The sequence below is a fragment of the Sorex fumeus genome, unplaced genomic scaffold, assembly GCF_029834395.1.
Source record: "Sorex fumeus unplaced genomic scaffold, SorFum_2.1 ptg000005l, whole genome shotgun sequence".
In the NCBI taxonomy this organism is placed as follows: Eukaryota; Metazoa; Chordata; class Mammalia; order Eulipotyphla; family Soricidae; genus Sorex; species Sorex fumeus.
Window position 1 is genome coordinate 6,780,596 of NW_026606062.1, and position 14,716 is coordinate 6,795,311.

Consider the following 14,716-nt stretch of genomic DNA (forward strand, 5'->3'; position numbering starts at 1 on the left):
TCAGAGAACACTGGCTTCTATACTGAACGTGCGTTTGGGAAGCCAGCCCCAGCATCCAGGAACTGTTGGTGCCCTTCGGGACACCAGGATGGAAAATGAGAACTAGGATACCGTCACTTCTGTCATTCTTTGTGCTCACATGCAGGTGTAATTCTTGTGAAAATTAAAATTTTTTTCAGAGTGCAAGACTGAGAGGTGAAAGTCCTTTGGTTTGGACTGTGACATTTCCGGTGGATATGTCAAAATGCCAATCAAGGGACATGCTACAAAACATCCGATCAGTCCTTGAAAGTATCAAGATAATCAAAGAAAAATCTGAGGATTGTCCTGTGAGGCAATCAGGTGTCTGGATGGGCCCTTGGGACAGAAAAGGAAGTCAGATGACAAGAAAGAAAACCTAAATAAAATCCAGACCTTAGTCAAAGAGAATTTATCTATATTGGTCAGTTGACCTTGCCAGATGTGCTGTGACCCTACAGGATATTGCTACTGTGGGAAGCTGGGTAGAAGGAGGCTGTGGAGACCGGAACTCTGGACCATCTTTGCATCTTTCCTGGAAATCTAAATCTGTTCCTCAAAATATAGTTTAAAAGCATTGCTCATGGTTTAGACGTGCAACATAAGTCCACCACCCTAAATTGGATTGCATGTGCTCTTTGAAGACAAGAAAAGAAGGTCACACGCAGGTGTGAATTACAGGGGCATTGCAGAGCTGGGGGCAGATTCAGAGAACACAGAAGGGACACAGGCTAATCCCTTGATGGCTTGTTAACTGGAAGCATTGTGTTAACAATACATATCACACGGGGCCAGAGAGAAAGTAAAGGGTAACTCATTTGCCTTACACACAGCCAACCTGGGTTTGATCCCTGGTATCCCATAGGATTCCCCAAGCCAGCCAAGGAATAATTCCTGAGTGCAGAGCCAGTAGTGTCCCCCTCCACCTCCCTCTCCAAACAAACAAACAAACAAACAAACAAGCAAAAAAACCTGCATATCTTAGGCCAGAGAAATAGTATAGTTGGCAGGGGTCTTGCCTTGCACACAGCCAACTAGGTTTGGATTTCCCAGCATACGTCTGGTCCCCTGAGCCCTACTAGGAATGATCCCCAAGCTCAGAGCCAGGAGTAAGCCCTGACCACAGTCAGGTGTGGCACCCCACCCCACCCCCCAAAAGTAAAAGGTGTTCTAGGCCAGAGAGATAGTGCAGTGCTTAAGGCGCTTGTCTTGCATGCAGCTGGCCCGGGGTTCAATCCCCAGCACCACATGATTCCCCCAAGCACTGCAGAGTACAACCCTGGAGACCACCAAGCCTTGCTGGGGCAGCCCAGTAATTCCAGGCCCTCCATCTGCAGGCTCTTGCATAGGACCACTCACTTGGTGGGTGAAGAATCCACAGTAGGGGTCTCCTGAACCACTTGGGAGATGTCTCCCTACCATTTTTTTTAAAAGTGTTCCTTGTAGGCTGGAGTTATAGCACAGTGGGTAGGGCGTTTGCCTTGCATGTGGCCGATGCAGGTTTGATTCCCAGCATCCCATATGATGCCCTGAGCACTGCCAGGAGTAATTCCTAAGTGCAGAGCCAGGAATAACCCTGTGCATCACCACGTGTGACCCAAAAAGCAAAAAACCAAACAAACAAAAAAAGTGTTCCTTGTGGGCTGGAGTGATAGCACAGTGGGTAGGGTGTTTGCCTTGCACGCGGCTGACCCGGGTTTGATTCCCAGCATCCCATATGATCCCCTGAGCACTGCCAGGAGTAATTCCTCAGTGCAGAGCCAGGAATAACCCTTGTGCATCACCACGTGTGACCCAAAAAGCAAAAAAACAAACAAACAAAAAAAGTGTTCCTTGAGGAAATAAAAAAACAGGAGTGAAACAACAATAAGAGATGGAAATTATTCTTTATACATTGATCATACGTGATCATCTTGATCATCTTAAGTGGATCATCTTAATTATCTTCTAAGTAAAACCACTCTAAATAAACACACGTGGGTTTAATGTGGCGAGCAGAGGCCTCTGGTGTGTTTTCCTCAATGTCCACGGCGTGAGTCTCCTGCCCCATGGCCGAGTGGCTGTTCAGGGCCTTCCCCTCTGGACCTCTCCCCTGCAAAGGGCTGTGCGGGTCAGGAAGGTGATGAGCTTAGAAAGGGTTCAAAGGACTGGCTGGCTGGGAGCCAGCAGGAGGGTTTGCAGGACTGTAGCTGACCAGTCCAGCAAGACCGTTAGTCTAGATTCTGGGGGAACAGAGCTCACCTCTGGTTTCCTCTGGTTATTTCTGTTTGTTTGTTATTTGCTTTTTGGGATAACATCCATGGTACTCAGGGCTTATTCCTGACTTCCATGCTCAGGGATCACTCCTGGCAGGGCTTGGGGGACGAGACAGGGGGTACAGGGGATTGGATTTAGCTCAGCTGCATTTAAGGCAAGAAGCTTATCTGCTGTATTATCTGGCCTCTGCTCAGTTATGTTTAACAAGATAGAACAACGCATTATGAAATCTATAGCGGACAAAGACTTTCTAATAATATTAATACAAAGGGTTCCCTTTTGCACCCCATGAGTTGCAACACTGAGTAAGCGGTTTTTTCTGCTGAGAACGAAAGGGACTGAATTATTCTGTGGGGTGGGAGATGCAGTCACCACAGAACTGTGGTGATATTTCCAGTTTGTTTCTAAGCAAATGACATTGGCATGTATTCAGAGGACACGTGTTATCCCAGGGAAAACAGCCGTGCACGTGGAAAAGCGGTTTAACTGGGGCAAGCTACAGGGGGGCTGGGGAGGGGACACCCCGAGTTCTGGCAGGTTTCCGGGGAGGTCCCTGAAGATCTACTCAGCAATGCAGTCATCTGTATTTGACATCTCCATCTCGCTGCAAGTTAACCGCTGCTCTGAGGGAGCACAGTTCACCCGCTGTCCAACAACAAACAAACACAAACCAGACACCAGAACCATCTCTTCCTCTCTACCAACAAGCTTGCTTTGAAGCAGTTACTTCAGTGAGAGAAGACACAAAACAGTCATTATATAGTGGCTGTGGAGCTTAGGGGTTACCTCGACTCTCCATGCTCCTGGGGTTCTCGTCGAGTGGGGTGCTGGGTCAAACCAGGCCAGGGTGCATGGCATGTACTTGCTGTACTATGTCTCTGGCCTTTTTTTTTTTCAGGACCCAAACCCAGGAGTAAGAGCATAGTTCAAAGCTGGGAGGGGGTCAGGGCCCCCTGGAAGTATTTGGAATCCAACTCAGGCCTTGTGTATGCTGTTCAGATTCCTTGAATATTCTGATCCCACTCTACCCTGAGTTGTAGGATCGGAATATTACCTAGTGGGGTAGAACTAGGAGAGAGTTTTTTTTGGGGGGGGAGGGAGGATGGCTATACCTGGAAATGCTCAGGGGGTCACTCCTGGCTCTGCACTCAGGAATTAAATCCTGGCGGAGCTCAGAGGACCATATGGGATGCGGGGGATGGTACCCAGGTCCGCCTCATGCAAGGCAAGTGCCCTCTTGCAAGTGCCCTCATGCAAGGCAAGAGCCCGCTATTTTATAACTCCAGCCCCTAGGAGGGGGTTAGCAGAAGGAGGTGGAGGATACAGATGGGGGCATTACGGGGTTCCGGGTCACCTCTCACCTCCTGGAGAGGAGGGTAGGGAAGGAGGGGAGGTAAGAGCTGTCACAGGCAGGCGGGAGGGAGCGCTCTGCGCGCCCACTGGAGTGCAATCAGCCATGACAATGAGGTTAAAAAAATTCCCACAGCTCTTCCCGGGGAGGACCTTCAGATCTCTTTTTGGAGGGGAGGCGGGTGACACCCTGTGATGCCGGTGGGGGCTGCTCCCGCCTCCGTGGGGTCGCTCGGGGTGACGCTCGGGGGAACCCTGCGGAGCCAGGAAAACGCACGCAGGGGCAGCCGTGTGCAGGGAAGCACCTTGTCCCCACGGGACACCCTCTTGGAATCCAGTCGCTATTTAATTCGCTGCCCGGCGGGAGCGCATCCTCCAGGAAGCAGAAGCGCCGCGCGGAGCCCAGACCCCACGGCAACGCGACTGGCGCTGCGCAGAGCACGGCGCGGGGTTCCTCCGGCGCGGGGCGCGCCGCTGCTCCCACGGAATTTGGTCCAGGGGGTATTTGGGCCCTTCCAGGCCCGGGTGCAGCGTGAAGCCGGGGGTGGGGGGGTGGGGGGGGGGGAAGGAGCGGCTCAGCCGGGCATCTGGCTAGAAAGGTCCAGGAGGCCAGGGTGCGCTCGGAAGCCCCGAACCCCGCTGGGTTCACGCCGCGTTTGGGGGAAACCGAACACCGAAGTGTCCTCCTGGGTCAGGAACTGTATTGGGTAGATGTCCACGGAGGGCCCGTCCGTGGCTATTGCCCCATTTCACAGGTGAGGAAGGTGAGGCTGTTTGTGGAAAGGGGGTGCAGGGGGAGCTGGGTGTCCCTGAAGCCTCCTTCTTACACACACACACACACACACACACACACACACACACACACACACACACACACCAGGCAGGGGCGAGAGAGGAAAATTTTCTAATCCCCAGTAATACCCCACCCCCTCACTCATCCCTGCTAATGAGACCGAATCAACTTTTCCGCGGAAATACCGGGGCTAATTAACGAGCAGAGTTGAGCCCTGAAAGCACCACCAAAGGGCCCTGGCGGCGAGTGACCCCAGGTGCCCCCTGCCCACCCCACCCCACCCCCCCGCCTCATTTCTCTCCGTCCTCCCTGGAGGAGCCTGATCCGAACCGCGGAGTGGGGGGCGCGAGAGGAGGCGGCCGGGGCGGGGGGACCCCAGCCGGGACCCCCTTCCAGTTCTTCCTACTACCCCCTCCTTCCCTCACCCCAAGCCCCAGTGCCCTGCGCACCTTGCGCGCTCGCGCTCGGAGCTGCCTGCAGCCTGGGGAAGCGGTGTAGACGGGCGGGCTGTGTAGACAGGCGGGCGGAGTCGCGTCCCCCCGCGCAGGGGGGGATCGGGCACCCCAAGTGTGCAGGAGCCGCAGCCCCCGGCCCCGCTGTCCCCCCCCGCCACCTCGTTCGGGTCACCAGGGAGTGGCGGGGGTCGAGGCTGAGCCGGGGCCCGCGCGCCCCCATCCCGGAGGGTCGTGCGCCCCCCGCCCGCCCCTAGACGGCCTCGCCCGAGCTCCGGGGCGCGACCCCCCGCTCCCGGCTGCCCTTCCTGAGCCCCTGGGCCCGGGCCTGGGGGTGCAGCCCCTCCCCGAGGGCCTGGGGGTGCAGCCCCCCGCTGGGTCCCGCGCTCCCCGCCCCCCACCCCCGGCCCGCGGCCGCCGGACACTCACCGCGCGCAGCCGCCGGGCCGCGCTGTCACTCGGCGCCTGGCCGCGACCCCCCGACGCGCCGCGGTCCCCGGGGCCCCGCGCTGGGCCGGGCGTGCAGGTGGGCAGCGAGGCGGCCGGGCATCCCGGGGCGGGGGCCCGGGGCCGGCTGCGCTCCCGGCCCTACTCGGCGCGTCCCTCCCCGCCGCGCCGCTGCGCCTCTCCACGCGCGATCGTTCCCATACCGGCTAATTCTGGTTTGGCAGGAAGGGGAAAAAAATTGCAGCCGCCTCACGTGCACACTCTTGCGGCTGCTGGAGTTGGTGGCCGGGGCTCCCGCCGGGCCCGCGGCGCAGAGCGGAGGGGCCCTCTTCTCCCGGGGGGCGGCAGCGAGCAGACCCCTCCCACCGCCCACCCGTCCCGGGCCAAAGAAACGGTCTCTGAACCCCTCCGGGAGCGAGCCCTGAACGCGGAGCCAGGCGTCACTGGGCCCGTCCCGCGTGAAAAGAAAAATAGGGGCTTTGGGAGATGCAAAATACCTAATCGCACCCACGGAATCCTGGGCCCCTGGGGAGCACCGAGCACCGAGTCCCGTCTCCTTCGTCCAGCCTTTCCCTTTCTTTCTTTCTTTCTTTCTTTCTTTCTTTCTTTCTTTCTTTCTTTCTTTCTTTTCTTTCTTTCTTTCCTCTCTTTCCTCTCTTTCTTTTCTTTCTTTCCTTTCTTCCTCTTCTTTCTTTCCTTTCTTTCCTTCTTTCTCTTTCTTTCCTTCTTTCTTCCTTTCTTTATCTTTCTATTTCTTTCTTTCTCTTTCTTTCTTTCCTTTCTTTTTCTTTCTTTCCTTTCTTTCTCTTTCCTTTCTCTTTCTTTTTTCTTTCTTTCTTTCTTTCTTCCTTTCTTTCTCTCTCTCTCTCTTTCTTTCTTTTTCTTTCCGTTCCTGGGTGCCTGCCATCCCCCTTTTATTCCCCGAGAGAAGCGGATACTCAGGGGAGGGTGCGTTGGAAAGCAGGTGGCTCAGTGTCTCACATTTAAAAAAAAACTTTTTAAAAAAAATTAAAAAACAAAATAAACCAAGTACCTTTAAAAGGTAGACAAATGCCCAACCTCTTGTTCTATTTCTCCAGTTTCATATATTTGAATGATACTACTTTAAAAATATATATAAATGGTTGGCTAAGTTTTAATATGATGTGTAAACTTCACCTCAGTGAGATAGTTTCAGAATTTTCCTGTGCCCCTGACAATCCCACACTCACCCCACAGACCAGCCAACTGGTTCATCTACACCCCCCGAGAAGCTCCTTCCTGGGGAGGAGAGGCTGATCGTGAATTTTTTTTCTGGAAATAATAAAGCCAAGAAGCAGTTTTGTAGTCACCAACCCAATTGTAGCCAAAGGATAAGCAGCACATTCTCTAGGGATGCGACTCCTGCACTCTTTGGAGAAGAGTGAACCTCTCCGAAAAGAAACTTCGAGAGAATCTGAAAGTTAAGTGATAAGACGATAAAAGGGCCATCAGGAGTCCCAGGCTTTTTCCTATGACAACATCCAGATAAGTTTTCTGTAAGCCAAGAACTTCAGAACTCCTATCAAACTTCAAGAACTACTTCAAGAACTACTATCAAACCACCAGCATCTCAGCCCACCGAGGTGTGCACTGGATACTTTCCCCCACAAGAAAAGCCTGTGTTCTCTCTTGATTCTCAGACAAACCCCGGCCCCCTCTTGGTCCCACTCTCATGTATACATAAATATTTACATATTTATTTCAACTATTTATCTTCTCCTGACATTTATTTCTTTGAGGGCCGGTTCTATTCCAGGAACACTGGGCAGCGGTGAGGACTGATGTTCCTTTTGCTGCAAAGAGCAAATCCTCACTCCAGCCGGAGTCCGTGGGAAACTGTTCCTGTGTCTGCAAATCAAATGGGCTTTGGGTGCAGCTTGGGGGCTGCCTCATGGGGCTGCAGGGAACGAGAATCCACAGGATATAGGTGTTTGGAACAGACGTTACCGTTCCTTTTCTTTCTGCCTTTGTTGAGATGCTTGGGTGAAAAGCTCATGCTAGTCTAGATGTAGCCTTTTTTTCTACTTACTACTCTTCAGGAATGTTTATTGAGACACTGTGATATACAAAATTGTTCAAAAGAGAGTTGTTTCAGGCATAAAATATTCCAACAGCAAGCGAGGGTCCTCTCCCCTCTACCAATGTCTTCAGGTTCCCCACCCCCCCCCCCCCAGCCTGCCCTCTTGGCAGGCACAGAACACACATTTATTTCCTATTACCTGGTCCAAGGGCTGGAGCAATAGCACAGCGGGTAGGGCATTTGCCTTGTACGCGGCCGATTCCTGGGTTCGATTCCTCTGTCCCTCTCAGAGAGCCCGGCAAGTTACCAAGAGTATCCTGTCCACACGGCAGAGACTTGCAAGCTCCCCGTGACATATTCTACATGCCAAAAACAGTAATAAGTCTCACAATAGAGACGTTACTGGTGCCCGCTCGAGCAAATCGACGAACAACAGGAGGACAGTGCTACAGTGCTACCTAGTCCAAAAAAACTTAAAGGAATGGCAAATAATGGGGCTGGAGCAATAGCACAGCTGGTTGGGCGTTTGCCTTGCACGCAGCCGATCAGGGTTCAATTCCCAGCATCCCATATGATCCCCTGAGCACCACCAGGGGTAATTCCTGAGTGCATAACCAGGAAGAACCCCTGTGAATCACTGGTGTGACCCAAAAAGCAAAAAAAAAAAAAGAAAACAAAACAAAATTTTCAGAAAATAAATCAATTAAAGTCTATTTGTGATGATGAATTGCTATATGTTTTTCACCTTTCTTAATCTAGTAGAAGACAACCATGCACAGTTAGTGAGTGCCATATTCAATGTCACATGATGGGAAGTTTCTCCTGTCCTTTAAAGTTGCTCATAGAATGCTTCTTGTAAAACTGGTTTCACGGTCACGGTCACGGCCACGGTCCTCCCGTTGTTCATCGATTTGCTCAAGTGGGCCCAGTAACGTCTCAATCATGAGACTTAACTGGTTTCAAGGCTATTAATTTCTTAAACTGTTGCCTGTCCATGAAGCTCTGTACAGTTTCTTCAAATCTGAGTGATAATCTAGATGGCTAGAGGATTCTGGGTGACATGCTCATTTTCTGAGTTTTTTTTGTTTGTTTGTTTTTGTTTCTTTGTATATATTTTATTTTATTTTTTTATTAGTGAAACACCATGAGGTACAGTTGTAGACTTACAAATTTTTGTGCTTGGGTTTCAGTTATACAATGATCAAGTACCCATCCCTCCACCAGTGCCCAACCTCCACCACCACGGGTCCCAGCATCCCTCCCACCCCCCATCCCTCCCATTCCACCCTGCCTCTGTGGCAGGGCATTCCCCCTTGTTCTCTCTCTCTTCTTTTGGGTACTGTGTTTCGCAAGAGAGTGGTACTACATGGAAAGTATCATTTTCTGAGTTTTTGTACTGTATTCTTCCTATGGTCATTCTGGGAGTTCTCTTTTTGAACTTTGCAGCCCTTTCTCCCCGCTCTGTGAAGTAGAATTTTGCATGAAGGAGACGGTGGTCCGATCCCGTTCGAAATTTTGGGACAACAGCGACATCAGTCAGGTAAAACCGTCGATTGAATATGATGTGGTCTATTTCATTGTGGAATCGTCCACCGGGAGACTCCCATGTCCATCGTTTAGATTCTGCCTTCTGGAACTGTGAGTTACCATGAATGTTCTTGGTCGACATGATGAACTCAGACAGTCTCTCACCCTGTTCGTTCCATTCTAGGCCATGGGTCCCGATGTGAAGTTCTTCAGCTGATCTTCTCGGTCCTATCGTGGCATTAAAATCACCCACAATGATCTTGTAGAAGGTGTGGTCTTCTTTATAGAACTTCTCCAGCTCCATGTAGAACTTCTCAATTTCTCTTTCATCATAATGAGATGTTGGTGCGTAGACAACGAAGATAGAAACTGCAGGCAGTGAGCCACATCTATTCAAATGTAAACGTCCGATTCGGGTTGTTAGGCATTCGAATGAATCAATGCTCTTGGCCAAGTTTGTGTTGACAAGGACACCGACGCCTCCAACACCTCTTATATCGCATGTTCCGAGGAACAATTCTTCTCCAGTGTCAAAAACGGCATGGTGAGATTCGTGCCTTCTTGTCTCGGTCAGACCAATGATGTCTTACTTGATCATTGGTAGATGCAGCAGAAGCCGGGAAAAGTATTCGTAACGCCTGCCTGTCCTTCGCCAACTACAAGACTAAGATGACTGCCCTCCGACGTCCTGATGGATCCATCACATCCTCCAGAACGGCAATGGAGAAGATTATCCATGACTTCTACTCAAATCTCTTCGATAGCCATGTCCACTTGCCGACATACCAAATTCCACAGGATGGATATGTCGTTCCCAACGTTCTCCCTTCTGAAATCCGACACGCCATTTCGTCGGTAAAGAAACAAACAGCACCCGGCCCAGACAAGGTCAGACCTGAACACCTGAAGAACCTGCCGTCAGTACTCATCAATACACTGGCTCGGCTCTTCACTCGCTACCTGTCTGAATGCAAGGTTCCGTCCCAATGGAAAACCAGCAGGACCGTACTACAGTTCAAGAAGGGAGACATCCATGACATTGGCAACTATCGCCCGATCTGCCTATTGTCTGTCATCTACAAGTTGTTCACTCGAGTCATCCTGAATAGGATTGGCAGAACACTAGATGAAGGACAACCATGCAAGCAAGCCGGGTTCTGCAAAGGATTCAGCACCATCGACCATATCCACACGATAACCAAGCTCATTGAGGTTTCTCGGGAGTTCAAGATGCCGCTCTGTTTAACGTTCATTGATTTAAAGAAGGCCTTTGATTCTGTTGAGATGGAAGTGGTCATTGAAGCCCTAGCCAATCAGGGCATTCAAGCCCAATACATCAGGTTCCTCCGTGAGCTGTATTGCGGATTCACTACCAGGATCTCACCATTCTACAAAGAAGTGATCGTTGATGTCAAGAGAGGGGTGCGACAGGGTGATACCATTTCACCGAAACTCTTCAGTGCCACCCTCGAGAACATCATGCGACTACTGGAATGGGAAGGAATGGGAGTGAAGATAGATGGTCGGCAACTACACCACCTCCGCTTTGCTGATGACATTGTTTTAATAACACCTAACATCAGCCAAGCGGCACAAATGCTGGCCGACTTTGACCGTGAGTGTGGAAAGGTAGGACTACAGCTGAATCTTACGAAGACAATGTTTATGAGAAACAGCCTCGTTCCTGACGCCCCATTCGCTCTCAACGGAACGACCATCTCCGAATGCAACAGCTATGTGTACCTAGGTCGAGAGGTCAACATGAGAAATGACCTGGCACCCGAGCTGCGCAGGAGGAAGAGAGCGGCTTGGAACGCCTTCAAGAGCATCGAAGAAATAGCTAAGAGGACGAAGAACCTCCGGCTCCGGGCACATCTCTTTGATTCCACTGTTCTTCCTGCATTAACATATGCCTCAGAGACCTGGGCCCTACGCAAACAAGATGAGAACGCTATTCAGGTCTCCCAAGAAGAATAGAAAGAGCTATGCTTGGAATATCACGTTTCACTCAAATGAGAGAAAGAATCCGGAGTTCTGACATCCGTCGACGATCAAGGATCAGGGACACTGTCTCATTTGCCAAGGTGTTGAAAATCAGATGGGCTGGTCACGTAATGAGATTTAAAGACGACCGCTGGACTAGAGCTGTTACTGACTGGATTCCACGGGATGTCAAAAGACCGCGTGGCCGTCCACCTACCAGATGGTCAGACTTCTTCGTCAAGATCATGAATGATCTGTTTGAGGCCCTTCATGTTCCCGGAGCGAAGAGATGCCATTGGGCTACACTAGCACGCGACAGGGACAAATGGAGATGTTACTGGCGCCCGCTCGAGCAAATCGACGACTAACGGGAAGTTAAGTGATTAAGTGATTCTTCCTATGCTCTGGCTCGGAGGGTCTCATTTGATAGATCTGCTGTACTTAGGGACTTTCCTTTGTGTGTAAGTTCCTTTTTTGATCCTGCTGCATTCAATACTCTGTCTCTATCTTTGGATTTTGAAATTTTGAATATAATGTGGGCTGGAGTGATAGCACAGCGGTAGAGCGTTTGCCTTGCGTGCAGCCAGCCCGGCGGAGCAGGGTTCAATTCCTCCGCCCCTCTCGGAGAGCCTGGCAAGCTACCGAGAGTATCTCGCCCATACAGCAGAGCCTGGCAAACTCCCCGTGACGTATTCAATATGCCAAACACAGTAACAACAAGTCTCAAAATGGAGACGTTACTGGGTCCGCTCGAGCAAATTGATGAACAACGGGAGAACTGTGACTGACTGTGAATATAATGTGTTTTGAAGTTTTCCTAATTAAATCTATTTTCACTGGGGCCCTTTGGGCCTCTTGGATGTCGGTGCCTGTAATCCTTAACTCTGGGAAATTTTTATCCATGTTTTCTTTAAGTATTGTTTATTCATCACATTTGCTTTCCTGTTTTTCAGGAACTCCAGTGAATCTTCTTTGTTCCTCTTGACTCGTCCCACAGTTTCCTGGGATGCTGCTGGTTTTTGGACTGTTTCCCACCCTCTGCTGTTTCCTACTGGTGTCTTCCTTCTCATCTTGAAGCTCCTTCCCCTTTTGCTCAGCTGCTGTTATTCTGCTGTTCAGAGCTTCTATTGACTTATTTTTATATCACCTACTGTGTTCTTCGTTTCTTTCATTTCAACTCTCATAGTTTCTTGTGCTTTGCTGACTACCTGAGCAGTCGTTTCTTTGCACTCGTCAAATATCTTCATCAGAGTGTCACCAAAGACACCGTCTGAGGATTTGCTGGTGTTGTTTATGTCTTTAGTGTTGTTATTTTTCCCTCATTGAGCTTGGTGAGCTTCTGTTTCCCACTTTGGTTTTCTGATGTTCTTTTTTTTTAATTAGTGAAACACCATGAGATACAGTTATAGACTTACAAATTTTTGTGCTTGTGTTTCAGTTATACAGTGATCAAGTACCCATCCCTCCACCAGCGCTCATCCTCTACCACCACGGGTCCCAGCATTCCCCCCCACCCCCCATCCCCCCCCCATCCAACCCTTTTGTTCTCTCTCTCTCTCCTTTTGGGTCCTGTGGTTTGCAAGAGAGGCCTTGAGTGGCAATCATGTTTGGTCTATAGTCTACGTTCAGCATGCCTCTCCCATCCTGGGAGGATCTTCCCAACACCCTTTATTTGGGCTCCCTTCTCTATCTGAGCTTCCTTTTTCCATGGCACGTGTGGCTGGCCTCCAAGTCATGGAGCAAAATTCCTGGTACTAATCTCGGCTACTCCTGGGTGTTAGTCTCCCATTTTGTTACTTTATGTTCCCCAGATGAATTCAATCTTTCTGTGTCTATCCGCTCTTTCTGACTCATTTCGCTTAACATGATACTTTCCACGTAGTACCACTTGAATGTAAATTTCATGACTTCATCTTTTCTAACAGCTACATAGTACTCCATTGTGTAGATGTACCAAAGTTTCTTTAACCAGTCATCTGTTCTTGGGCACTCAGGTTTTTTTTCCAGATTCTGGCTATTGTAAAGAGTGCTGCACTGAACAAACAAGTGCAGATGTCACTTCGACTATACTTTTTTGCCTCTCTGGGATATATTCCCAGGAGTGTATTGCTGGGTCTTCTGATGTTCTTGTTGTGCTGGGAGGGGGGAGTCTTTTTAGTTAAGACGCTGAGGAATGAAGTTAGAGAGTGATCTCTGGTAGGTTAGAGAGCGGGGGTCAGGCAGAATCTGTAGTGAGGGTCCTTCAGAGGGCGCAGGCCAAGAATGGGGGCTGCTGGGACCCATGCAGTGGGAGGAGCGCTTCCCTCCATTCTGTAATAGGTCCAGTGATGCTAGCCAGAAGCAAGCCTCACTGGGATTGTACAGCAGCAAACAGGAGGTCTGACAGGAACTGTGGTGTGGGCCCTTAATACAGTGCAGGAGATCTTACCTCAATGCTGATCAACTGTAGGTTGCTGAAGTTTCACGTTGCTGAGAGAGTCTCTTCCAAGATGGCAATGGGGACTGGGGTTCAGCAATAAAGGAATTGTCTTGCACATGAAGGCCCTGGCTTAGATCCCCAGCACCACAAACACACCCACAAAAAGACAGCCGTGAATTTGGCTGCAGGCCTTGGTCATCCTTTGGGGAAAGGTGGATGTTTCTGCAGCATGCGATGTTGTTCCATAGCACTTACTTACAAATAGAAACCTCCTTTACAATTAGAATCCTTCCTTTGGAACCCTCCAGCTGTTGGACCTAGTTCATATCTTAGTCTAAATCCTCCCGTATCATTGCAACAAAGTTCGCCATTTCCTCATCAGCAGATATTCCATCTCAAAAAACCACTCCACTCCCTTTGTTCATCCATGAGAAGAGACTTCTCATCAGGCTAAGTTTTATCCCTGGGTTCTAGCCCCCACCTATGCATCCAGTTCTCTTTGGTCCCTTCTGTAGTAAGTCGCCAACCCCTTCATGTGACTAGCAAGGACTGGATGGACTCCTGAACTGCCCATGTGGGTAGTTTTGCTTATGGTGAATATTACTATTCTCATGAATCATGAGTATTCCCAATGGCATTTGAATGGTGACCACTATTCCTTTGACCCCACGACCATCACTGTCCATGGCAGCTATATGAAATGAAATTTGTTTCTCCGAAGGGGAGGCTTTGGGGGACGGACTTACTCCTGGCTCTGTGCTCAGGGGTCACTCCTGATGGAACTCACGGAACAATACATGGTGCCTCGGATGAAACCAGGGTTGGATGCACCCACTGCAAGTGTCTAACCCCTGAACTATCTCTCCGATGCTAAAATGTGTTTCTTCCTAAAGCTGGAGAGCCCAAATGACTGTCTGTTCCCTTACAGAGTGAACATTCCTTCTGCAGACAGGAACCCCACATCGTCTGGGACCCAGCTCCAGGATCCGGGGGTCTGTGGGCAGACACGTTGGAAAGACCACTCTTTCCTGAACCTGGCTATCAGGCACCAGCTGCTCTGCCGGGGCCCTGGACATCCCGGACCAGGCCCTGGGCAGCGACAGCCCAGCTCAGACAGGGCCGTATCCAGGAGAACCCCAGGAACCAGGGTGGCCTCCTTCGTCCATGGTGTCGGCTGGACCTCATGGGGTCCTTCTCTCCGCAGGCCTCATCCCTGACATGCGGAGCCCTAGCTGAGCACGGGGAGGGGCTTGTTTTGGGGCGGTCCTGGTGGAAGGGGATGTCCTGGTTGGGTTGAGCTTCCTGCAGGCACGCAGACTCTATGGGCCATAGGACTCTTGGCTGTCTGCGTATTTGTGGTTCCTGGAGTCACCCTTCTAACGTTCTCCAAGAACTTTTCCTTTGCATCTGCAATTTGGCCAACTGTTGGG